Raw genomic sequence first — 26,982 nt, forward strand, 5'->3', positions numbered from 1 at the left:
TTACTAGAATGACTACTGCCTGATTTTCCTCTTTCACTCCAGAAATAGTTTTAATATTTTTCTTAAAATCCAAAGTTAAGTACACCACTCTTCATTCAAACCCCTTTACAAGTCTGTTGGTGACAGTTTACAAGTTTTAGGCTCCATCCGAATTAAAGTTTGAAAAGAATTAACACATTGAATTAGAACAGACTCATATGTATTAAATTCTGCTAGTTCCTCCGGAATAGCTACTAATTCTAAGTTATTATGTACTGCTCTAAAAGGCATTTTGTTCTCTTTTAATTTGTCATAACAATATGTACATATATGTATTGACCTTCCACCAACAAGTAAATTGTACATTCTACCCACTTACCATTGTTCTCCTTTTCACTTTTCAAATACAAATCAACATTCTTACTTTGACTTTTATAATCAGTACGTCGACAACAAACACAAACATAGTCTCGTATTTCACACCGCACTACATTAAACTTTCCAATTTCTTCTTCAAACTGAACAGTGCTAATCACTTTCCCATCTCCTCCAACATCTGTAATTGTCAAACTTTCACGTTTTATGAACTGCTCCTCTGAACCAAAATATTGCATTTCAATATTGTCACACTTTTTTTGAACAACTAATAAAGAAGCATATAAAAGACTTGTACTCAGTTCACTTAAAAATAATGCAGAACTTTTTACATAGTACACTTTCCTCACAAACTTCCGCATTTCTGAATAACATACTGCTAACATCCTCAACTGATAAAAAACACTTTTACAAACTTTTCTTCAAAGACAAGCCAGAGAATGCCCATACTTCTCAGTATATTTTCTTACGTGACATAGATCTAGTCCTTGTAACAACTTAACGTTCTGTTTAATACTTTCTCTTCAAAATCACAATGAATAACTTCTGTTTTGAATTGAAAGCACTATCCATTATACTTTCAATAAGCTGTTTCTCTTTCAATTCAAAAACATTCCTTTTATATTTGAAGCATTCTTTCATTGAATTCATGAACCTCCATTTGTCTCCGAGTAACAAATACTATTTCTTTATCATCTTTCCTTTTCTGGTATTTGAAATTGAACTCTGCTTCACCTTACTTGAAAAATTCCTATTTTTCCTCTTGTGTGATCCTTTTTTCATCTTGTACTTATAGTAGAACAACGTTTTTCTGTACTACTCCCATTTTTTCCAAATACAAACTTTTGCCTTTTGCACAAATATACATTTTTCTTCTCTTTTCCATTTGTTTTTTGCTTCTTCTTGGCATTTCCAAATTTTAATCCAAACAAAATAATTTTCTGAAAAAAAATAGATTCAATTAATTTTAACATTTGTTCACTATGTTAAAATTATAACATACAATTACAAAACTTCCACTAACGGCTTCCACACCCAGTGCTGCAACGTGATTGAACACGATAGAGCAGCACTAACATGACAAGTAGTGCCATAGAACATACAGCAATTATTTATTGAATTATTTACAAACACCTTTACAATTTATATGTAACTGCACTACCTCGTACTTTTCACCTCTTCGCCGTACCCCACCACCCCACACCACTCTCTCTGCAACCCTCCACAGACAACTTTATAGATAGTATTTTTAAAAAAATTGAATCTATGTACTTAAGATGATATTATCAACCAAAAAGCACACACAAAAATTACCATTATTAGCCTACAATTTTATCTACAACTTTCCAAACATAACACTGCCCCCCGGTTTTAAGTGCGGTGGGAAGGGTTTCTGTGGGTGTCTGAGCGACAGCACTTTATTTTAGGTGGCCTCGAAACAGGTCTTTATGGGAGTCAACTTTCGGGCCTCGCAAACCTCATCCCTTTTTTTTTCTTTAATGCGCTGCAGTGAGACTGTGAGAGCATGCACATTACTCACTACTTAGATGTGCAGACATCATGCCAGGTGACTCGCATTGTAGGAGAAGAGAAATCCTTTAAAAAGACACTTTTTCTCTCAGAATTTCCCTTCTCTTTTTGCAACGCAGGAGCAACATCATCGTGGTGTAATTAGCAAACACACCACCAGGCGCGCATCGCCCATTGCCCCGGACTCTCTCAAACAGCTTCCCGAGCGCACACACACAGCCGCACCGGAGTACTTCACAGGTTTTCAAAAGATCATTTTTTGGTAAAGAAGACTCTGTTCTTTTTCACCCCTTTTTACAGCTCCAACATCCCCACTCTGCCTATTGCTGAAAAAATTAGGCTCCCTCGAAATTTCGCTCTGGTTGCGCCTCTTGAAACGACCACAAGCAGTGCCTTATTTGTTCTGCAATCACACGGGCAGTACTTATGGTGTTATAAATTGATACACTCATAGAACTCTTGCAGTTATACAATAACCCAGGCTTCATTTGTCTAATAGTCAGTTAGATTATGTTTGGTAGGTGCGCTCTAATATTAAGTAATGTTGTCCTTAAAATCTCCTATAAACAGATGATTTTCACAATAAACTATAGACAAGTGTCGTCAGAAAAAGAAGACCTATACACTCAGTTATTTATTTTAAAAAATAAGTAACCTTTATTAAAACAGAAATAAATAGAAATGTAACTTTCAACGAACAATATAATTAAAAAAACGTGGGTTGGACTCCAGTGGAAGCAGTGTAGGAAACCTGCAAGGCAAAAATTAAACATAAGTATGTGTGCTATGTGGAAGAGGTAAAGAAAGGTTGTCCGAATGAAAGGATCATAGTGAGAATGGAAGGGAGGGGGAGTGGGTGGAATGGAGAAGGGGAGGGAGAGTCAAAAGAAGAGAAGGAGGAGGAGACAAAGCGTCGGCCTATTGCACACAGCCATTAGTGTTTACCCTCCGTCACCCGTTTGTCTAGGACGCTGGGGTCTGCGAGAGAGAGTGTGGTTCAGCAAGTCCTTCAAATTAAATAGATGAGGACAGAGATTATTGGCCATATTATGGAGGAAGGGCGATAACATTATTGCCACTTTAGCGGCAGGAAACTGTCGCTAAAGTGGCGATAAGGGGTTGATAATATGCCCTTGTGAATTCCCTTAGAAGCCCAGGTTCTGGTGTGAACCTGGGCTTCTATGTGAATTTATAAGGGCATATTATCAACCCCTTATCGTCGCTTTAGCGGCAGTTTCCTGTAAATAAAGTGGTTATAATGTTATCGCCGTTGTTTGATAATATAGTCCTACATTATTAGCTACAGGAAAATTGCTTGCATGCACCTGTGCACCCAGGGTGCTGCACCCCAACCCCTTCCCCCGCACTGTGCTCAATTGTAGGTCTTGCACAACGAGACTTCACTGCTCACCTGCCACCACTGGTGTGTCCCATGACGTGTTGGTGCAAGCTCCTGTTTGTTCGATAGACCAGGTCTCCGGTCGGGGACGGTGTCTTGATACCACAATGGAAGGCGTCAGAATGCCAGGGCATCATTGCGGGGTCAGCTCCCGCTCCACCCTTCTTGTGGCAATCAATGGAATGTCTGAAAAGGGAGAAATAATTTAATGGTGGAAACATCTGGAGGTAAATTAAGGTTTATTTCAAGCTTGATAGAAAATAGGAGTTGAGGTCATCCTTCGTTTTTGAAGTACGATCTACCAACTGTTAGTGGTAATCGTGGTTCAAAGAGGAGTTGGAGTGCACGAGAATACACAAGATTAAATAATAATATGTTATGCCAACGTTCACATACAATGGAACAGAGCGCATGCTAGAAGCATAGTCTGCGTGTGTAATGCAGTGGCGGGAGCCTGTGTGCATGTACACTTAGTAAGGAGCTCACTACAGTGTCCTAAAAGCCAACGCCACGTGTCTGTAGGGCAGTGATGCCAACTGGCTCAGGCATACAGTACGGTCCAGCAGGTCCTTAAAATTAGACCGATGTGACTGAATAAGGTCAGAGATCACATCATTACGCACGGCAACATCACTTTTTCGCACATGCGCACTCAGGATGATGCACCACACCCCTCCCGAAGAACCGCCCTCAACAGGTGTCTGTAGGGCAGCGCTGCCCGTATGTTCAGGCCTACCTTGTGGTATAGCAGGTCTTTAAAAAGAGGCAGAGATGTGACTGAATGAGGTCAAAGATCACATCATAACACATGGCAATATCGCTTATTCGCACGTGCGCAGTCTGGCTGATGCATCCCATCCTCCCGCAGCACCGCGCTGAAGAGGTGTCTGTAGGGCAGCGCTGCCCGCTGGCCTAGGCCTACAGTACAGTTCAGCAGGTCTTTAAAATGAGACAGAGATGTGACTGAATGAGGTCAAAGATCACATCATAACACATGGCAATATTGTTTGATTGGACCTGCGCAGCTAGGCTGAAGCACCCTACCCCTCTCGTCGCAGCGCACTCAATTGGAGGCCCTGTGCACCCAGGCCGCTCTGCTTACCTGCGGTCATTGTTGTGTGAGCAAACACTACGGGCAGCAGTGCTCACAATTCAGATGGAGTGTTGATTGCAGGAGAGTGTACACCTCATGGATTCCTCTCGTAGATGACGGGCAGTAGGGCTCACAATTTAGAGCCCGTGTTGATTGCCAGGATGGAGTACACCTCAAGGATCCGTTTAATTTTTTATTGCGCATTGTGATATGCGAGGTGGATGCGGCAAATCATTTGAGGTAGTGTGGAAGAAAAGGGACGTGTGGCGTCGTGGTTATCCTATTTATATGTATGCAAAGTGGGCTGGGCTTGTGTATGCAAGGCCAGCGTAGGGGTGTGAATAATTATTCTGGGGACTTGGGCGTTGTTCAGTTCCTGCCTGGCCAGGAAGTGTACTTATGTGTGTTTCTTTTGTAGTTTTGACCTCGCAGAGTGTGCAATTTAGATTAGTGTAGCATGTGTCGGGAGGGCGGAAACTATCGTTAATGAGATGGCATGTGGTCTAGGCTGTGTAGTCTTCCCTTGGCTGATGATGCTCCTTAGAGCCAGCAATACCCAGGCCCAAAGGAAGCACAATAATGTGCAGACACACACACCAGGGGCATTGTGTAACACATATTTGTTTTTTGATGGAACATTTGAGATGCATGGCAATCACATGTGGAAGACTAATGAACAGAGCATGAATATTGATCAAGATGATCGTTGCATGTTGTGTGCAGTATAAGATATGTGTATAAAGGAAAACACTTTTCAAAAAAGCTTTCTAAGCAGAAGAGGTGTCTCTCATCAAACGCTGTAGAGAGAATGTGTAAAATGGGTTGGTTCGTACAACTGTTACAATGGGAAATGTTATGAACTAATCAAATGCTTTTTTTTAAGGTCACATGGCAATCGCGCACCGAGCGCGCAAGGAGGCCGCACCCGAAGCGATTTTGACAAAATATTTTTATCATAATATAAGTTTATTACAGTTAGAAATATATAAATGTTTAAAATAATTTAGATTTTCGCGTGATATACTTTTGAGACAAAAAAAAAGAGAATGGCGCGATACTATATGTCTGTGACCTAACACAGTGCCTGGCAGCGTGTACTCGTCGAATACACAACGCACAGCAGGCGTGACTCCATACGTACATGACGTAATGCGTGGCTTGGTACTGCGTACCCGTTGGATACCAAAGTAGAAGTACCTGGGGTGACTTCATGCGTATATGATGTTACGCGTGACGCGGTGCCACAAACTCATTGGATACGAAATGCGCATCATTTACGAGTTTAGCAATATGGCGGATAGGATTTGTGTGGTGATGGATCTTGGTATGCTACCGGTATGGGAGTGCCGTTTTCTCTGACAAAATAATATATACATATTTTTGGGGGAAGATATAAAACATGACATGATTTTTAAAGTTAAAAACAAGAAGTATATTAGAGTTCCAAAATATAAAAAAATATAATAGAAAAAATATAGGTTTTATAAATATTAAAATATGAAATTAATATTTAAAAAACCTTTGAAATTCACTGAAAAAACCATAGGTTTTACAGACGTTATAGTTAGGAATTAGTATTTAAAAAAACCTTTGAAATTCACTAAAAAAAACAGAGGTTTCAGGGACGTTATAGTTAGTTGAACATTTGACTCATATAAAACCAGAGAAATTTGCCTGTTATAGTTAGTTTAGCTAACTGTAATATGTGACATCATCAGCAGTGCATTGTGGGTGCGCGAGTTATAGTTAGCTCATCTAACTATAACAGCGAATTTCTCTGGTTTTATATATCTATAACGCCCCTGAAACCTATGTTTTTTTAGTGAATTTCAAAGGTTTTTTAAATGCTAATTCCTAACTATAACATCTGTAAAACCTATGGTTTTTTTCAGTGTATATATATATATATATATATATATACACTGAAATACTACAGCATTATGGGGCACTTGCCATGAATTTTCATTTGCTGTTTATTACTTAAACCTTTGTTCTTTACAAATTGCAGGTATATTTATATCGTTGATTAATTCATTTGGATTGAACCGCAGTGATTTATTTGCAACAGTGATTATGATGCTATACTCCCACAATCTAAGTATTTTGTTTATGTTTATGAGTCAACTCTGTGATTGGGTGAAAATGTGTTTTTAATGGGAGGTCCGGCATCAGCGTGTCAGGTGATCAAGATCGCGGAGGCGATCGAAACGCGTCTGAGGCGGTCACTTGTCTGACGAATTGAAAATAAAGTGTCAGGATTTGATCTTTGAAGCCGCTTGGTGTATTTCTTGGAATGGCAGTTTTGAACATTGACTGAGGTCCGTACCTGCGTTGAAACTCCCTTTGGAAAATCGGGAGGTCAGGACTTTGTCTGTATATATATATATATATATATATTACCTACTGGCGGTCGCCAGTAGGTAGTTATAGTTAGGACCACGTTTCCATAGGAAATCCGCAACATTCTATTTTGAATAACTTTGGCGCCGGTTGATGAATCCTCGCCAATTTTTCAAAATAGGTGGGGCGCTACGCTCCGCTCCTACCCTGAAAGTCTCGGGGGGATTCGTCAAGCGGGGGATGAGATAAAAGGGGGGTCCCAAAACGCGTTTTTCCATGCATTTTTCCATAGGACCTTTAGACACAGCTACAGCCCGAACGGCTGAACAGAATTACTTGAAATTTGGCAGAGAGGTAGTCCTCAGGTCAAGGAAGTGCCTTTTGTAGGTTTGGTGTAAATCTGTTCAGTAGATTCTGAGAAAATAGCCTTTAAATCAATATATATATCTGAGCCAGCTTACGGTGCGCTTACGGTGCGCTTACCGTACGCGTACGGTGACGTGCGCGAGCGCGATTCTGATTGGCTGTTAGATCTTAGTAAACATTCGAATCGGTCGAAACCAGGAAGCGGCGGCCGCCATTTCGTGTGTTTCACTCAGAAAAAAAAGAGTGATATCTTGAAAAGGGGGCAAGGGAGAGAGTTACAGACCCCCTAACATTTGTAAGGGGGTCAAAGAAGGACAGAAAAGTACAAAGAAAACATTTATTGATTTTTAAAAAAAACGCGGGGTACGCGTACGGTAAGCTCAACGTACGCGTACGGTAGAAAAAAAATAAAATAAAAGAAATGAAATGCAGATTTAAGAGTTTAGATATTAGGGGGCTCTAAAAAGAGCTATTGTGTTTATGAAGTGATTTTTTAGTGGTACCTACAAGTAAGTACCGATGCAGAGTCTAAGGTTCAAGAGGAAGACTCTGTTCCCTTCATCATTGAAGTGCACACCATCTCCTCTATAAATGTCTTGCATGTCGTAACGCAAGTTGTTGTGGTAAATGGAACCCATACCATAGTCACGGAGGAAAGCAGAAACAGATTTGTTGACGTGCTTTCTTGCTTTGTCAATCTGCGGACAGAAATGATTGGACCAGTTCCATTTTTGCCTTTGGCATATGTTAGAAAACACAAAGGCAGTTTTAGGGAAAAGTGAAAACAGTTGTGCAAAGGTGTCCTTCATAAGCATTTCCAGACCTACCCCAGTCAAAGTGCCTAGGTCATTGCCACCACAGTGTACTATTATGAGGTCAGGGTGTTGGATTTGCATGAAGGATTTCACCAATGGCATCAATTGGTGCCACTTTAACCCTCTCTGACCAATCCATTTAATGTCTACATTTGGCAAAGCAAGGTCTCCCACCATATCTGTTTTCTCTGCATACTTTTCACTCAAGAAGACATAGCTGTGCCCTACAATCCACACTGTGAACATCTTCAAAGGAGAACTGGATGCACTCAGGAGGTGTAATTCAGTAGAATGGTAAAAAGAAATGAAAGACAGTTTGGAAATGGAGGCATACATATTTTTTTTATAAAAAAAAGAACTGATTGGCTGTTTCATACCATTCTAGAATAAAAACTAGGCTGTATGTGTAAATTAATAGAAGCATGTTTTGTATTGGTACAGAAAAATGTGTTACCAAAGAACAGTACTATGGATTTGCTGTTAGGTTTGAAAAGTCAAGCACTCTTGCTCTTTGGAAATGAAACATTGTTTGGTGAACTTCTGACCTAACTCCACACAGCAGTGTTCCATGAACTGTTGCTATGGTAGCAGGCAGAAGTCAAGTTGGGGGAAGGGTATTAGGCAGAAGTCAAGTTGGGGGAAGGGTACTTTTGGAAAAGGGTTGGTTTTCAACCAATAGAAATGTGTGATTACATTTGAAAAAAAGGGGGAAGCACTGAGATTTGAAATTAACATGTATATGTGTGGAAAAAGAGAGGGAAAGTTTGCCATTATCTGGTTCTGCTGAGAGGAGAGAGGTGTAAAGAACAGAGATCCTGGCTCTGATAATCTGCTGTTTGAGTGCCACATTTCTTTCACAGCTAACTAATTTTAAAGGTGAGTTTAGAGTTTGAGAGGGGATGTATATGGTAAATTAAGAAATGAATAATAGAAATGGAATTCCTTTTGTTGAAGTTGTGTTTATCATTTTCTGTTTTGGGAGAAATTTAAATGTGAGGAACATGTAAAATAATATGGACTATGTTTTCACGATAAATTAAGGTGTACTGGTAAAAATAAAGAATACTTTAAGGGTTTGAGGTTGCACTCAGTAATGCAAATACATACAGCATCAGTAAGGCTGGTTGCCCTTGCTGGAGTGTAGGCAGTCACCCAGGTTACACATGGTGCTGGTCTGAAAAAGCAGTTTGGACATGTGCTTTTTTAAGAATCTAAAAAGTGGATTCAAAATGTGTCAGTCTGTAAAAGTGTTTATCACTTGCCAAAAAAAAGAGTAGTAAGTGTGCTTTCAAATTGGCAAAGAAATTTAGTTTTGTGACTAATATGAAAACATGACTCTGTGTGCAAAGAGGAATTACAGGCAGAGATTTATTGCGTATTGCTCTGGTGATTTCACAGTTGCATTAGATGGAAAGGGGGAGCCATTTTTTTGTGCAGAAGCAGACTCTTAGCACACACCCAGCTGCTTACCCTGTGGAATCATGCACCGTATTCACAAGCGAGTGGGGTTTGAGGTTTCAGTCAGTAATGCAAATACATTCAGCATCACTAAGGCTGGTTGCCCTTGCTGGAGTGTAGTCAGTCACCCAGGTTACACATGGTGCTGGTCTGAAAAAGCAGTTTGGACATGTGCTTTTTTAAGAATCTGAAAAGTGGATTCATAATGTGTCAGTCTGTAAAAGTGTTTATCACTTGCCAAAAAAAAGAGTAGTAAGTGTGCTTTCAAATTGGCAAAGAAATTTCGTTTTGTGACTAATATGAAAACATGACTCTGTGTGCAAAGAGGAATTACAGGCAGAGATTTATTGTGTATTGCTCTGGTGATTTCACAGTTGCATTAGATGGAAAGGGGGTGCCATTTTTTGGTGCAGAAGCAGACTCTTAGCACACACCCAGCTGCTTACCCTGTGGAATCATGCACAGTATTCACAAGCGAGTGGGGTTTGAGGTTTCAGTCAGTAATGCAAATACATTCAGCATCACTAAGGCTGGTTGCCCTTGCTGGAGTGTAGTCAGTCACCCACGTTACACATGGTGCTGGTCTGAAAAAGCAGTTTGGACATGTGCTTTTTTAAGAATCTGAAAAGGGGATTCATAATGTGTCAGTCTGTAAAAGTGTTTATCACTTGCCAAAAAAAAGAGTAGTAAGTGTGCTTTCAAATTGGCAAAGAAATTTCGTTTTGTGACTAATATGAAAACATGACTCTGTGTGCAAAGAGGAATTACAGGCAGAGATTTATTGTGTATTGCTCTGGTGATTTCACAGTTGCATTAGATGGAAAGGGGGTGCCATTTTTTGGTGCAGAAGCAGACTCTTAGCACACACCCAGCTGCTTACCCTGTGGAATCATGCACAGTATTCACAAGCGAGTGGGGTTTGAGGTTTCAGTCAGTAATGCAAATACAGTCAGCATCACTAAGGCTGGTTGCCCTTGCTGGAGTGTAGTCAGTCACCCAGGTTACACATGGTGCTGGTCTGAAAAAGCAGTTTGGACATGTGCTTTTTTAAGAATCTGAAAAGTGGATTCATAATGTGTCAGTCTGTAAAAGTGTTTATCACTTGCCAAAAAAAAGAGTAGTAAGTGTGCTTTCAAATTGGCAAAGAAATTTCGTTTTGTGACTAATATGAAAACATGACTCTGTGTGCAAAGAGGAATTACAGGCAGAGATTTGTTGCGTATTGCTCTGGTGATTTCACAGTTGCATTAGATGGAAAGGGGGAGCCATTTTTTTGTGCAGAAGCAGACTCTTAGCACACACCCAGCTGCTTACCCTGTGGAATCATGCACAGTATTCACAAGCGAGTGGGGTTTGAGGTTTCAGTCAGTAATGCAAATACATTCAGCATCACTAAGGCTGGTTGCCCTTGCTGGAGTGTAGTCAGTCACCCAGGTTACACATGGTGCTGGTCTGAAAAAGAAGTTTGGACATGTGCTTTTTTAAGAATCTGAAAAGTGGATTCATAATGTGTCAGTCTGTAAAAGTGTTTATCACTTGCCAAAAAAAAGAGTAGTAAGTGTGCTTTCAAATTGGCAAAGAAATTTCGTTTTGTGACTAATATGAAAACATGACTCTGTGTGCAAAGAGGAATTACAGGCAGAGATTTATTGCATATTGCTCTGGTGATTTCACAGTTGCATTAGATGGAAAGGGGGAGCCATTTTTTTGTGCAGAAGCAGACTCTTAGCACACACCCAGCTGCTTACCCTGTGGAATCATGCACAGTATTCACAAGCGAGTGGGGTTTGAGGTTTCAGTCAGTAGTGCAAAAACATTCAGCATCACTAAGGCTGGTTGCCCTTGCTGGAGTGTAGTCAGTCACCCGGGTTACACATGGTGCTGGTCTGAAAAAGCAGTTTGGACATGTGCTTTTTTAAGAATCTGAAAAGTGGATTCAAAATGTGTCAGTCTGTAAAAGTGTTCATCACTTGCCAAAAAAAGAGTAGTAAGTGTGCTTTCAAATTGGCAAAGAAATTTCGTTTTGTGACTAATATGAAAACATGACTCTGTGTGCAAAGAGGAATTACAGGCAGAGATTTATTGCGTATTGCTCTGGTGATTTCACAGTTGCATTAGATGGAAAGGGGGAGCCATTTTTTGGTGCAGAAGCAGACTCTTAGCACACACCCAGCTGCTTACCCTGTGGAATCATGCACAGTATTCACAAGCGAGTGGGGTTTGAGGTTTCAGTCAGTAATGCAAATACATTCAGCATCACTAAGGCTGGTTGCCCTTGCTGGAGTGTAGTCAGTCACCCAGGTTACACATGGTGCTGGTCTGAAAAAGCAGTTTGGACATGTGCTTTTTTAAGAATCTGAAAAGTGGATTCAAAATGTGTCAGTCTGTAAAAGTGTTTATCACTTGCCAAAAAAAAGAGTAGTAAGTGTGCTTTCAAATTGGCAAAGAAATTTCGTTTTGTGACTAATATGAAAACATGACTCTGTGTGCAAAGAGGAATTACAGGCAGAGATTTATTGCGTATTGCTCTGGTGATTTCACAGTTGCATTAGATGGAAAGGGGGAGCCATTTTTTGGTGCAGAAGCAGACTCTTAGCACACACCCAGCTGCTTACCCTGTGGAATCATGCACAGTATTCACAAGCAAGTGGGGTTTGAGGTTTTAGTCAGTAATGCAAAAACATTCAGCATCACTAAGGCTGGTTGCCCTTGCTGGAGTGTAGTCAGTCACCCAGGTTACACATGGTGCTGGTCTGAAAAAGCAGTTTGGACATGTGCTTTTTTAAGAATCTGAAAAGTTGGTTTAAAATGTGTCAGTCTGTAAAAGTGTTTATCACTTGCCAAAAAAAAAGAGTAGTAAGTGTGCTTTCAAATTGGCAAAGAAATGTCGTTTTGTGACTAATATGAAAACATGACTCTGTGTGCAAAGAGGAATTACAGGCAGAGATTTATTGCGTATTGCTCTGGTGATTTCACAGTTGCATTAGATGGAAAGGGGGAGCCATTTTTTTGTGCAGAAGCACACACTTAGCACACACCCAGCTGCTTACCCTGTGGAATCATGCACAGTATTCACAAGCGAGTGGGGTTTGAGGTTTCAGTCAGTAATGCAAATACATTCAGCATCACTAAGGCTGGTTGCCCTTGCTGGAGTGTAGTCAGTCACCCACGTTACACATGGTGCTGGTCTGAAAAAGCTGTTTGGACATGTGCTTTTATCAGAATCTGAAAAGTGGATTCATAATGTGTCAGTCTGTAAAAGTACTTTTCACTTGCCTAAAAAGTAGTAGAAAGTATGCTTTGCAATTGGCAAAGAAATTTCGTTTTCTGTCTAATTTCAAAGCATGACTTTGTGTGCACACAGGAATTATTTTTAGATATTTAATTTGTGAAGGTGTTATTGTGATTTTCATTTATAGGAAAGGGGTTTATAGTATTTTAAGATTTCTAAAGAAAATAAAAAATGTAGTAATATTTTTAAATAAAATAAAGGAATTTTTTTTTAGTTTTTTTCAGGTATTGCTGAAGAGCAGTGAACAAAATTTAAGATGCCTACAAAATCCAGAGTAAAGAAAGACCACAAAAAAAACCTATATTTGAAGACAACTGGAGGACCTAAGTTAGTTGGAGATGCTCATGTTGGGAAAAAGAAAAAATCTTCTGGTAAGCAGACAAAAGATTTTTTAAAGAACATATTCAAAAAAAGGAAAAATGTACAAAATGTCTGTACTGGAAAGAATGTTTTCAATATAAAAGGACAGGAAAAAATTGAGAATTTAGTTAATGCAAATATACCTTCTGCAACTAAAAAGATTAACTTAAACAGAAAAACAGTGTTTAAAGAGATACGTAGAAAAATGTTTCAGAGAAGAGTTATGTCCAATTTGATAAAGGATGTGAAGAAATATAAGCAAAAGGCTAAATTTTACAAGAGAAAAAAAGAAATTGAAGCCATTGCAGCAAAGGCATTAGAATTAAAAAGGAAACTATTCATTTTAATTTTGAATAGGATGCGTACATTAGATAAAATGGTTAATGTACTGAAATCACAAAGCAAAAGGAAAAGAGTAGTGAACAGAACAAACTTTTGTAAAGTGTTTTTTGGAAAATGGATGCATAGTTCAAGTAGTGAACCTTTTTTTAATGAAGAGAGCTATTTTCAAAGTAATAGTTTGCTGCATGCAGTTGACACCAGAGGTCGTGCTTACGAAGTGAAAAATGGTTGCATAATGGAGAAGGAGATAATGGTTCCAAGAGATGAGGTACAAGTGATGGCGGATGAGGCTATGGGGAGACGTCCTAAAGCCCCAGTGTACACTTGGAATTGTAGTAGTATTTGCACTGTGCGTCAGGAATCTATTGATAAATTTCGTGAGTTTCTAAGAGAATATAGTAAAAAAAGTGTAAAACAGAAGATTAAGGTGCTTCAAAGTCTAGATCCATGCAGAGTGAGAGAGAATACTGGTTTGCAGGATCATTCTCTGGCTTGTCTATCTAGAAAAGTGTGTAATAGTGTTTTCCATCATTTTAGAATGCTGGCTGTTCATCATACTGAAATGAGAAAGTTTGTGAGACGGTTGTATTTTGCTAAAAGTCCAGCAACAAAGTTAGATGAATTGAATAGGGCTCTGTTCCATGGATCGGTATCAGATGTAGAGAAGGTTGTTGATGAAATTCAGTTTTGTTACTTTGGTCCTGAACAAAACAGTGCAGAAAAGGACACAGTAAATGAGGAAGAAGTGGAAGAGAATGTAGAACCCTCTGTAAGTAAGACATTTAATGATCACATAACAAAATTTGCAATAATCTCTAATGAAAGACCAAATATTACTTGTATTTGTTGCCGCAGAACTCATTATAGAAAACAAACTAGGAATGTTGATCTCTACAGAAAGAGTGAAAATGAAGATAATTATAAGTGGAAGGATTTTGCCACATATATATTTCTTGAAAATTGTTTTGAATTGGGTGAAGATCAGCGTATTTGTAAATACTGTTACAACAAGTTAGAGGAAAATAGAATGCCGACCAGAGCTGTACATAATAATTTAGAATTGGATGCTATTCCTGCTGAACTTTCTGAATTAAATACATATGAGTCTATACTCATTCAATGTGTTCATCCGTTCCAGACCATAGTACGTATGGAGCCCAAAACTGGTAAATTACCTCCTTCAGATTTACTGAGAGGTTTAAAAGGTAGAGTGGTGTATTTGCCCTTGGATTTGAAAAAAAATATGGAAACTATTGATGCGGATACTTTGGAAACTGAACCATTAATTATTCTGGTTAATGGTGTACCTACAAAGAATAAGAAGATTTGGCAGGAGCTGGTAGATGTACGGAAAGTACAAAGAGCAAATTTGTATTTGAAAAGGAATAACAAATGGTATGAATCAATTTATATAGAAGAAGAAGAAGAAGAAGATTTACAAGAAGACACAGAAACACCAACTGGACAAATTGAAAAAGTGGACAAGTCAAAGGAAGAAGAAATTTATGAACATTTTAGCATACATCCTCTTCATTCAAAAGAAGTTATGGGAGACAATATTGATCTGTTTCAGATGAAGAAAGCAAAAGGAACTCCTGTGAGTGTATGGGAGGAGAGCTTGGAAGCTCGATGTTTTCCCCAGCTGTTTCATAAAGGAAAAGGAGGACGATACGATGAACGTCCAGAACAGATTCCAGCTTCTGAGTATCGGACTACAAGACTATATGCTGAAGATCCCGATTTCGACAAAGTATTCCTTATTTGTTCCATCTTTTATTTGAAAGCGACTTGTCTGCACTGTCTTATGCAGTAAATCACATTTTAAAAAGTGGAGTACATTTACAAAATGTGTCTGCTAAGGATTTTATGGAGAAAGTGCAGCACCGAGATGATCATTTGGAAACACAACTGATCAATCTGATGGCTTGTCAGCGTGGGACAAATGAATATTGGTACCGATGCCATGGTGAATTAAAATGCATGTTACGGAATTTAGGAACACCAACATGGTTCCTTACCCTAAGCTGTGCTGAGTACGCTTGGGATGATTTACTGGATTTTCTACGAGAGGCAAATTCAAACATTAAAAACATCGAATACAAGACAGCAGGAGAACTGTGCTCATTGGATCCGGTTAATGTTTACAGATATTTCAATCATAGATTTGAGGCTATGATGTCCTTCATCTGCAATAAAAAAAATCCACCTCTAGGAGAAGTAGTGGATTTCTTTTGGAGAAAAGAGTACCAGGCAAGAGGTGCTCCTCATATTCATATGCTGTTGTGGATCAAGGATGCCCCAAAGTTTGGAACAGATGCTGATGAAGCAGTGTTATCTTACATTGAAGAATATGCAACATGTGCTATACCAAAAAGCACAGAAGAGAAAAAGTTAAAGGAGCAAGTTTTACGTTTCCAAAGTCATCGGTGTGGAAAAAACTGTCGACGGAAATACAAGAGCAAAGATAAATACTACACTAAATGTCGATTTGGATTTCCTAGACCTGTTCTTTCAAATGGAAGAGTAAACAGTTTTATTTAATCTGTGAGACATACTATCACAAGAAAATCACCTAAGAATACCTACAACCTTAAAAGAAAAGAAGAATCAAAAAATATAAATGACTACAACCCAGTCATTTTATCCATGTGGAATGCTAACATGGATATACAGTATGTAGCTGACAATTCCATTGCTGTTGCTCGATATGTAACGTCTTACATTACGAAATCAGAAAAAACAGAATTGAAGGAAATGTGGGAAGAGATTTCTCACGAGAAGACTGTCAGTAAGAAGCTGTACAGTTTCAGTTTAAAGATGTTATCGCATCGAGAAATTGGATCCTACGAATGTTCAGATAGGTTATCTTCTGCAAGTCTCTACTCGAAATCAAGAAGAATAATTTGGGCAAGTTTAGGCCTTGCAGCAATGAGAAATCGGGTACTGAAATCTGTTGGAGAAATTGAATATTTGGCCGAGAATGACCCAGAAAGTACAGATATTTTGAAATCAAACATGTTGGACACATATTACCCAAAGAGAAGTCATCATCTGGAGAACATGTGTCTGTATGAAGTGCTGCAGAACTACATTTATTCACGGAAAGCCGCAGAAGACATCAACAATGGAAAATATAAAGTCATTGGTGAGGAAGGATGTTTGGTGAAGCAAACAAAAGGAAGTTTGATAAATCACAGGAAGCTGAGTTGCGACAGTACTGACAAAAAGGAATTTTACTACTTGGCTCTTTTACAGCTGTTTAAACCATGGCGTACAGAGGATGAACTACTGGGAGAATTTCAAAGCTATGAAGATTCTTTTAATGCTTGCAAAGACAGCATACAATGCAGTACATTCTCAACTTATCTGCAAATGTTAAATGAAGAAATTGAACAGGAAACTACAATTGCAGCAGAAGTAGCTAGAGACAGTTCTCAGGACAGCCAAAGTTCAGGAACACTCAGTCAAGATCCCCTAGGACAACCAATCGTTGAAAATGAAGCATCAATAGCCATGAATGAAGTGGAAACGGCTATGAATCAAGCTCAAGAAGAATTTATAGATTTACAAAATTTGGAAAGACAACTGAACGAAGAGCAGCAACAAATTTATGAAGAGATCAGAAACAAAATTGATCACGGATTTCTACATGAAAAAAAAGAGTGCTCATGCACATCATTTCATCCAATCAGGATGTGTGTAAGTGGACAAGCTGGAACTGGAAAAAGTTTCTTAATAAAAGTCATCAGAAGCTACCTACAGCAAAAAACGGATTCTACTTTGTCTTGTGTGGTTACTGCTCCAACTGGGTTAGCAGCATATAACATAAAAGGAATCACCTTACATCGTTTGCTAATGTTACCAGTGGAGCATGAGAACAAAATACAATACAACAAGCTAACTGGAGAAGCATGCTTGGAAGTTTCAAGAGTATTGAAGAAGATGCAAGTTCTCATTATTGATGAGGTGAGCATGGTATCAAACTTAATGCTTGCCTTTGTGCATTTAAGAATGCAGCAAATTCTAAGGACAGACTATGACGTGTTATTTGGTGGAAAACATGTCATAGTTTTTGGGGATCTTCTACAGCTTACTCCAGTTAAAGGACAACCAGTGTTTAATACTGTGACACATGAAGACACAAAGAAGTCATTGGGAAGCATCGGTAATGCAAATATTTGGTCCTTCTTTGAGTACAAGGAACTTACTACTAATATGAGGCAAGCAAACGATGAAGAATATGGAAGTATTCTGAAAGATATCAGAATTGGACTACTCACTGAAGCTGGCACAAAAGCATTACAGAGTCGGTTGCTACATAATTTATTTCCAAAGGAAGAAATAGTTGCAGAGAAGATATACAAGAACATTGCAGAAAAGAAAAGTGTCATCTGCTTAATGCCAACTCTACGTGAATGCTCAATATTCAATGAGGAGCTTTTGAAATTGGAAAAGGAAGATATCAGGAAATTGGAAGCAGTGGACAAAATTGAGGATGGAAGAATTACTATCACATTAACAGGCACACTGAAAAATAAATTGGATTCACTAGAGAAGAACATTTCCAAAACAGCTGGATTAGAAAAAAATCTATATGTTTGCATGAACTGTAGAGTATTTTTAAGGAGAAATTTGGATGTTGAAAAAGGTTTAGTTAATGGAGCTATGGGAAGAGTTGTGGGTTTTATTAATTATCAGAAAAAAGATGGAATTGAATGTTTAAAAATAAAATTTGATCAGATAGAAGAAGTTAAAGATATTTGTCGTTGTTCAGTTCGTTTCATGCTTGTGAAAGACTTATATGTACGTAGGAAGCAGTTTCCGTTTTCTCTAGCATATGCTGTAACTATTCACAAATCTCAAGGATTGACTGTAGATTGTGCATTTGTGAACATTGGTTCAACTGTGTTCAAAGAAGGTATGGCATACGTTGCTTTGTCACGAGTGAAAACATTATCAGGTTTATTCATGATAGACTTTGATGACTCAAAAGTTAGTGCTGATACAAATTGTGTAAAGGAGTATAATAGATTAAGAAGAAGCTATGCTCCTCATTTAGGTCAGTATCCTGTGTTGGAGAAACGTGTAGTTTCTCGTAAAAGGAGAAATGAGAATATCTGTAATGAAGATGTAGAGAGGAGGAAAAAAAAGAGGAGTGATGTAATTGCAAGCAAAAAGAAAAAGGAAAATGAAGAACAGGTTGTAGGATGTCATTTTGAAAATAGCTCTGGTGTCAACTGCTACGCTAATGTAGTGCTGAATGTTGCATTTTATCTGGAAAGTGTGCAAGAGCAGATAATAGTAAATCAGGGAAAAAGATTCTGTTCTGAGTTGAGTCTCCTTTTTCAAAAGCTGAGTAATGATAAAACTCAAATAGAAAGTGCTACTGAAATTAGAAAACTTTTAGATGTATGTTCAGGACGAACACAGTTTTCTCAAAATGTACAGCAAGACGCACAGGAATTCTTGATGTTTTTTCTTCAGGTACTGGAAGAAGAAGGGGTTCCCAATGAAAATTTATTTGGTCTCTCTTATAAATGGGAACATAGTTGTGAAAACTGTTATAATATATGTGGCTCTAATGTTGATTCTGAAAGGTTTATTTATTTAACATTGCCAGAAAGTAAAACAGTCACTTTTGCTAAATTAGTTAAAGATGCTAATCATAGCATGGAATGCAGTGAGTGTCAATCTGACATGTTTTCAACGTTAATTTTAAAGGAATACGGACAGTATGTAATTTTAATGATGCAACGCTGTAAAGCTGATGGTTCAAAATTAGATACTTTAATAAAGAAGTTTACAGGACAGCAATTATCAATTTCAGGAAAAACTTTTGTAACAGTTGCAATAATTTTCCATGATGGACCTACTGTAACTTCTGGTCATTACACAGTTTATCTTAAATGTGAAAAAGGCTGGACACTGTGTAATGATTCCCAATTGATTTTTAAGCAACGTTTGCCTTTTGATTTAGCAAATTCCTATCTAATCTTCCTGAAACCAAAATTTTAGAGAGACTTGGCAAGATCTGTACAAAACAATTTTACCATTTTATTGGATTACCATTGGAATTTTCAAAAAAAAAGATTTTACAAATTATCATTTGGCCTAATGGAAAGGTAACCAATTGTAATGTGGACTTTTTCAATTTTTAATGAAACTTTGGAAAACCAAAAATTTTGAAAAAATCGGTAACATCTGCACAATTTAAATTTTGGAATGTTATTGGATTGCCATTGGAAATTTATTCCAAAAAGATTTTTAAAATTACTATTTGGCCATGCGGAAAGGTAAACAATTCTATCGTGGACTTATTTAATTATTAATTAATCTTTCGGAAACCAAAATGTTACAGACAATCGGTGAGATCTGTACAATTTAAACTTTAGATTTTTATTGGATTACCATTGGAAATTTAATCAAAAAAGAATTTTAAAATTACTATTTGGCCTAAAGGAAATGGAATCAGATGTATTGTGGAGTTATTTGAGATATATTTTTGTGATTATACTTCTGAAACAAAAATGTCAGACGGTATTTTAAAGAAATAAGTATTGATATTAGATGATATTTTTTAAGAATATTATGCATTTCTATAAAGTTATGTTTATGCAAAAAGAGATTGTGGGCTTTTTTAAAACAATCTTTGAGATTGTTAATTTTTTTTTTGCCCGCTGTTAAATGATGAATGCAATTGCTTTCACAATTTATAGTGAAATGCAATATATTCTGAAAACAGCAAAAAAAAGGCAAAATTTTTTTTTGAAAAATATGTAAATATGTGTACTGTATTATAAAATGTTTTATTAAATATTAATACTTTTTTCTTTTTTTTCAGATTGAGATAGAAAATTTTCAAAATCTAGAACCATTTTTAAAGCAATTAAAATTAAATTTAAATTAATAAATATTTTTTTGAGTGGGTATGGTAAGTCAAAAATTTCATGATCCCTTTTTTCCACTTCTCCACAATCACATTTTCAGTTTTTCATTGTAGTCTCTCAAGGACCTTGTAATGTGATAATTGATTTTTAGTGTTTTTTAAAAAAAAAATAATAATAATTACGCGTACCTTTGCGTACGGTAAAAAAAAAATCAAAAAAAAGTTTTAAAAACATATATAAAAAATAGATGAAAGGTAAGGTTGGCTCTTACAAGAGCCGTTGTGTTCATGCAGGGAGAGAAGGAAAGAAAGAATGGGAATATTAGTCGGTACGACAAATGTGCTGATCTATTTTATTGTTCACTAGGGAAACACTGGTCTCCCTATGACAAATTAGATCATGACAAGTGGCGCACCGTATTTCAACCCTCAAAAAACGATGGTTTGTTTCCAGAGGAGAAGAAAAAGGAGATGCTCCCACCACAGATGAAGGGCTCACCTGACCTGCCGAAGATGGACTCGGCCCTGCAGATGATGGATCAGGCTGAGCTGCTGTGGATGTGCTTGGTTGACTTACTGAAGGGTTACCTTCAGTATGTCGAGCATGTGTCCTTCTGTGTACATCTTTAAGGTGTCTCAACATGGTGTGATTCCCGAAGGAATACTTCTTGTTGGGATTCCCTCTTGAAAGTACACGGCCACACAGCTTACAAGTCACTAAGGGTGCATTTACCTTTTTCTTGTCCTCTGGAAAAGTAAAATACTCCCATATGAAAGAGGTCTTTTCTTTCCTCCTTCTCTGCCTCAAGGTAGTGCTGCTAGCCTCACTCTCAGAAGAGCTCTGCTGTTCTGCCATCGTATCACAAAGACAACCCAGCTCCTTCTCCTAAGGGATCACAAGCAGAAATGAGGGGAATGGGTGTGGTGTAGGAGAGTTCTAGAACTGAAAGTAGTTTCAACCAATCAAAAGTTGTGTTTCATGATCACATGACCCACCGTGCGCGTACGTTACGCTTACGGTGCGCTTACGGCAAAAGTACGCATGCGCGTAAAAAAGACACGCGCTCGCGCGCATGCGCTTAACAGTCACTCCCCAACACTTCCGCGTAACGTGCGCGTGTAGCGTACACGCGTACGCGCCCCACGCGCAGTACGCGCGGCTACGCAAATTGCGTAACTATACGCAAACAGAGTAGATAAATTACGGACATTGCGTAAACCGTACGCTTACCGTACGCTTACCGTACACGCACTAAAAAAAAAAAAAAAAAAAAAAAAATATTTTCAAAGTTATACTAATATATCTTACCTGTTTGGTAAAAAAAAAAAAGAGAAAACTTGAAATATTGCAGATTTTCTAGAAAAAAAACATAGTGTTTTAAGAGAATAAAAAGTTTTAAAAAAACTTGTTTTTTAAAAAAAAAAAACATTTAATATAAGAATTTATAATAAAAAAATCATAAAAAATCAATAAAAAAAAATATGGGAATCACATATGTTATAGCTAAGAATTAGCAATTAAAAAACCATACAAATTCACTGAAAAAACCATGGGTTTCACACACGTTATAGTTAGAAATTAGCATTTAAAAAACCTTGCAAATTCACTGAAAAAACCATAGGTTTCACACATGTTATAGTTAGGAATTAGCATTTAAAAAACCTTGCAAATTCAGTGAAAAAACCATAGGTTTCACACACGTTATAGTTAGAAATTAGCATTTAAAAAACCTTGCAAATTCACTGAAAAAACCATAGGTTTCACACATGTTATAGTTAGGAATTAGCATTTAAAAAACCTTGCAAATTCAGTGAAAAAACCATAGGTTTCACACACGTTATAGTTAGGAATTAGCATTTAAAAAACCTTGCAAATTCAGTGAAAAAACCATAGGTTTCACACACGTTATAGTTAGCTGGACATTTCACTCGTAAAAAACCAATGAAATTTCCCCGTTATAGTTAGTTAAGCTAACTATAACTCGCGCGCCCGCAATGCACTGCTGATGACGTCACATATTACATCACTCATGACATGGTCAGTGACATCACTCATGACATCACTGATGACATCTCAAATGACATCACTGATGACATCACTGATGACATCATCCATGTGATAGAGTGGCAGACCTCCTCTCACCCTAATATAACCTTTGATACACACATTCAAAAACTGAAATTTTCAAAAAAATGGACATACCAATACCAATTACAACAACCTCTTCAATAATTCTAAGATCCACATAAACATCCACTTATTCACCAACAGTCCTGTACAGTCACTCATTCGTGTACTCACACATCATATGTACTCATACACCTATACATCCTGTAACACAATGCCACTCATCCATAGAGTTACTCACACACATAGTTACTCATGCTAATAAAGAATCAAACATCCATTTACTTGCATATACAGTTATACACACACCACCACACTTACTTCTACGGAAACTTACACATACTTAGTCTTTTAAACAATCACTTATAGAAACACATACTTATTCATACAGGAACTCTTTCAATCTCTCACTCTCACATACACTCACTTATATACACCAATAGTCACATATACTAGTTTAAAACATAAGTAGTTACTCATAGAGACACTATTGAGACAGCCATTCACTCACTAACACACCCATACACACACTCTTCCACCCATACAGTCCTGCACATATGCTGTCTTCAACACATACAAACAGTGAGTCATTCATTCATGCACTTATGCACTACGTAATACCCCCCACTGAACCATACAGACACTCAGACACTCATACTGATACTCAAAAAACCAACTAATAACCTATATAGACACTCATGTTGCTGCTCACCAACCCATGCAGCCACTTATACACAAAGTGAGAGACTGATACAGGTATTTACACATTTAAACATTACTCACTTAGCCATGTATTCAATAAGATACACTTAATCAGTCAGTAATACAATCAATTTTTCAAAAACAAATCATCCATTTAGACACTTATATACTCATTTATTCTTCCATCGACCTTGAGATATATAAAACATATTTAATTTTCAGAAAAACACACATTCACTGGATGATGTCATCAGTGATGTTATCAGTGATGTCATTTGAGATGTCATCAGTGATGTCATGAGTGATGTCACTGACCATGTCATGAGTGATGTAATATGTGACGTCATCAGCAGTGCATTGCGGGCGCGCGAGTTATAGTTAGCTTAACTAACTATAACGGGGAAATTTCATTGGTTTTTTACGAGTGAAATGTCCAGCTAACTATAACGTGTGTGAAACCTATGGTTTTTCACTGAATATATATATATATATATATATATATACATTCTCCGCAAATGTGGTCCAAACTGTGGCGCGCTCTTGCTGCTGGTGCGACATGTAGGGGTAAAGACCACACACCCCTTGAAAATTGATGACCAATGGAGAAGAAATGTCGCACTCCTAGAAGTTCAGTAAAAGCAGTTCTTTATTAAAGACATCAGCTTCATTTCAGTTTTGTAACAGAGCCCCCATGCATTTCGACTTCCGTCTTCTTCAGATGGTAATTCAGAATTTATGGCAAATGTGTGACACATCTGAATGCCTTCTTGATGGAACCAAAGTAAAAAACTGAAAGTATTTCCTACTAAGGAGACTGCAGTAAATGAGGAAATTAGGAAACTTCATAACAAATAAGTCTCCCAAGATGGCCACCGGAGACAAAAGAGCCCAAATGTAGCACAAATATCACCCAGATGTAGCCCAAGTATAGCCCAATGACAGAATGTCCCAGAGTGTTCTTAAGAACAACTAGAGCGCTTACTGTCTTACTTATGACAAAAGTATGGCACACCTGAAGCCATCTTGATTGGACTAAACTAGTAACACTTAAAACATTTAATTTATAAAGGAACACAATGAGGGGTTCATTTTGCCATACAAATTATGATTAGTGCTGAAGAAGAAAAATGAGGGCAAATTTTGAGTGACTTCTCAAATCCTCTTCTTTTTCGTTAAAAAATTCTGACATGCAGACTGAAACATGCACTTTTAATACCAGCAGCAGACTTCCGTGGTGAGCAGTAGCTTTACTACAGTGATCTAATGAGCAACTAGAGTGCTAACATTCAGAATTTATGGCAAATGTGTGACATATCTGAATACCTTCTTGATGGAATCAAAGTAAAAAACTGAAAGCATTTCCTACTGAGGAGACTGTAGTAAATGAGGAAATTAGGAAACTTCATAACAAATAAATCTCCCAAGATGGCCACCAGAGACAAAAAAGCCCAAATGTAGCACAAACATCACCCAGGAGTAGCCCACATGTAGCCCAATGACAGAAGTGTGCAAAACATTTTTTTATTTTTTGTGTTTTTGCAGTTTTATATAGTGCTTTACATGAGCATTGGTTACATCACACAAGAACAAATTCATTTTGGTTGTAGAAGTCTGCAGCTCTGGATTAACACCACATCCTCTCCCCTAAGTGCAACATTTAATCAAAAGCTCAACTGGATAAAAAAACATAAAGATAACAAATAATTTAAAAGTGATATGTCGCTATTTGAAAACTCAGAAAATATGTCCTCATTTTAGTTTTTATAGCACTAACCATTTTTTTGATGTAAATAAGACACTCTTATATATGTAATTTCTAAAGGAAATGCTCTGGGTATTACAGTTTTGAATACATCAAGATGACGTCAGGCGTTCCACACTTTTGTAATAAATATAGAATGTTAGCAATCTAGTTGTTCATTAGGATACTGTTGAGAGGCAGAGGCCAGGGGCACGGACTCTGAAAATTGACGCAGGTAGGAGGGTGCAGAGGCAACAATTTGACCACACTGGGCAGGCAGGAAGGGCAGTGGCAGCACAACAGACTATGGAGGGCAGCGGAAAGCGGGACGGGGCAACTAACCAACAATACAGGACTGGCAAGAGAGGCTGTGGCAATATAATAGACCATTGTGGGCAGAAGGAAGAGGCAGTGGTAGTACATGCACTTCTTTACTCACTTATCTACGACTAACTACTTATCCTATCACTCCACCAATACGTAAGCACTTATAAATGCAGTGTTCACTCTGTTTGCAGCACTGTCATCATTCCAATTACTAGTGGTATTTTTATAAAATGACCTAGGCACCAACACAAGTACACATAAAATATTCTGTGCATAATCCCTACAAATCTCTAAGCAGATACATACTATTGGTCCACTCTATTAAATACTGAAGTAGTACCCATGCAGCGTAGGATACCTCCTGTCAGTCTCATGCAATTCTTCAATCACCCATCCAGCACTATGGTCCTATTGTATCAGTCTGCCAATACCTAAGCACTTATGAGGCAGATTTACAAGTACCCTGAGCCACCAGTACGTCACTTTTTGTAACGTAGTGATGGCGCCAGGCACTCCTTCATATTTACAAGGAGAGGAAAAGCCACCCTGCGTGGTTTTTCCTCTCTTTGTAAATACGACCCCTTCATACACAGAACTTTGCGTTGAAGGGGCGTCCCATGGGTATTGCTGTGGGTGTTCCCACGCAACACCCATAGAACAAGACGCATCTCCAGATTTATGAGAAGTCGCAAATCTGGAGATGTGTGTGAATGCTGCGCCATCCTAGCATTGGTGTAGCAAGGCGCAACAAGGAGAATTGTTTTCATTTCTCCTCATTTTTTCCTCTTTCAATGCATGCTGCATTCCACAGCATACATTGAAAGGGGAAAATGCCTTTACTGATTGTTTTTGTGCAGGAAGGTGTCCCTTCCTGTACAAAAACAATCTCCACACGACACAGACATCATGGTGCAAGGGTGCCTGTGTCAGTTTGTGCAGCAGGGCAGAGGGAAGCACAGAGTTGCAACATATTCATGTAAATATGTCACATCCCTGTGCTTCGGAAGTGCCACTGTGCAGTGCAGCTAAAGAGCTTGCAGTGTCACGCTGCAGTACTTCCTCATAAATCTTCACCTATAAATTCACCATACACTACTAAAGCATTCTTTCAGTCAATCATGCTGTATACATATATTCAACCAAACTTTCACACATTACCTTGCAATTATAGTTCTTTCTTTAACCAGATAAGGTAGTTCTGATAAGAACTTTTTTTCTTCTTTTTTCTTTTGTATTTTGTTTTTATTTTTTGTGTGTTTTTCAAAAAATGAACAAAAAAAAGAACGAATAAAACAGGAAACATTTGGAATTACTTATCATTCCAAAAACAAAAAAATAAACAATGATGGTTGCGTTGCGCAGCACAAACTGCAACCACCGACTGCTCACCAAAGCATATAGGTTTCTTACACTTTACGCAGTGATGCTCGAGAAAGGCGAATTCTGGCCTAATGTCCATTGCAGGTGTTCCTGAGGACGCTCAAGATGTACTTGCCACAGCAGGTGAGGGGTTCAAAGCAGCTCGCCTCATTTCCTCCCGAGCAAGATTGAGAGGATGTGTGGTCCGGAGATGCTTGTACATAGAAGCAGTGCCACAAGAGTATTTTTTGAGATGTCATCAGTGAAGTCATCAGTGATGTCACTGACCATGTCATGAATTATGTAATATGTGACATCATCAGCAGTGCATTGCGGGCGCGCAAGTTATATAACGGAGGAATTTCTATGGTTTTGTACGAGTGAAATGTCCAGCTAACTATAACACCCCTGAAACCTATGGTGTTTTCTGCGAATATATATATATATCAGCTCAGCTTGCATCCTTTCAAAGTCGGGAATTCACTCGCGG

This window comes from Triturus cristatus, chromosome 4_1, assembly GCF_964204655.1.
Source record: "Triturus cristatus chromosome 4_1, aTriCri1.1, whole genome shotgun sequence".
Lineage (NCBI taxonomy): Eukaryota > Metazoa > Chordata > Amphibia > Caudata > Salamandridae > Triturus > Triturus cristatus.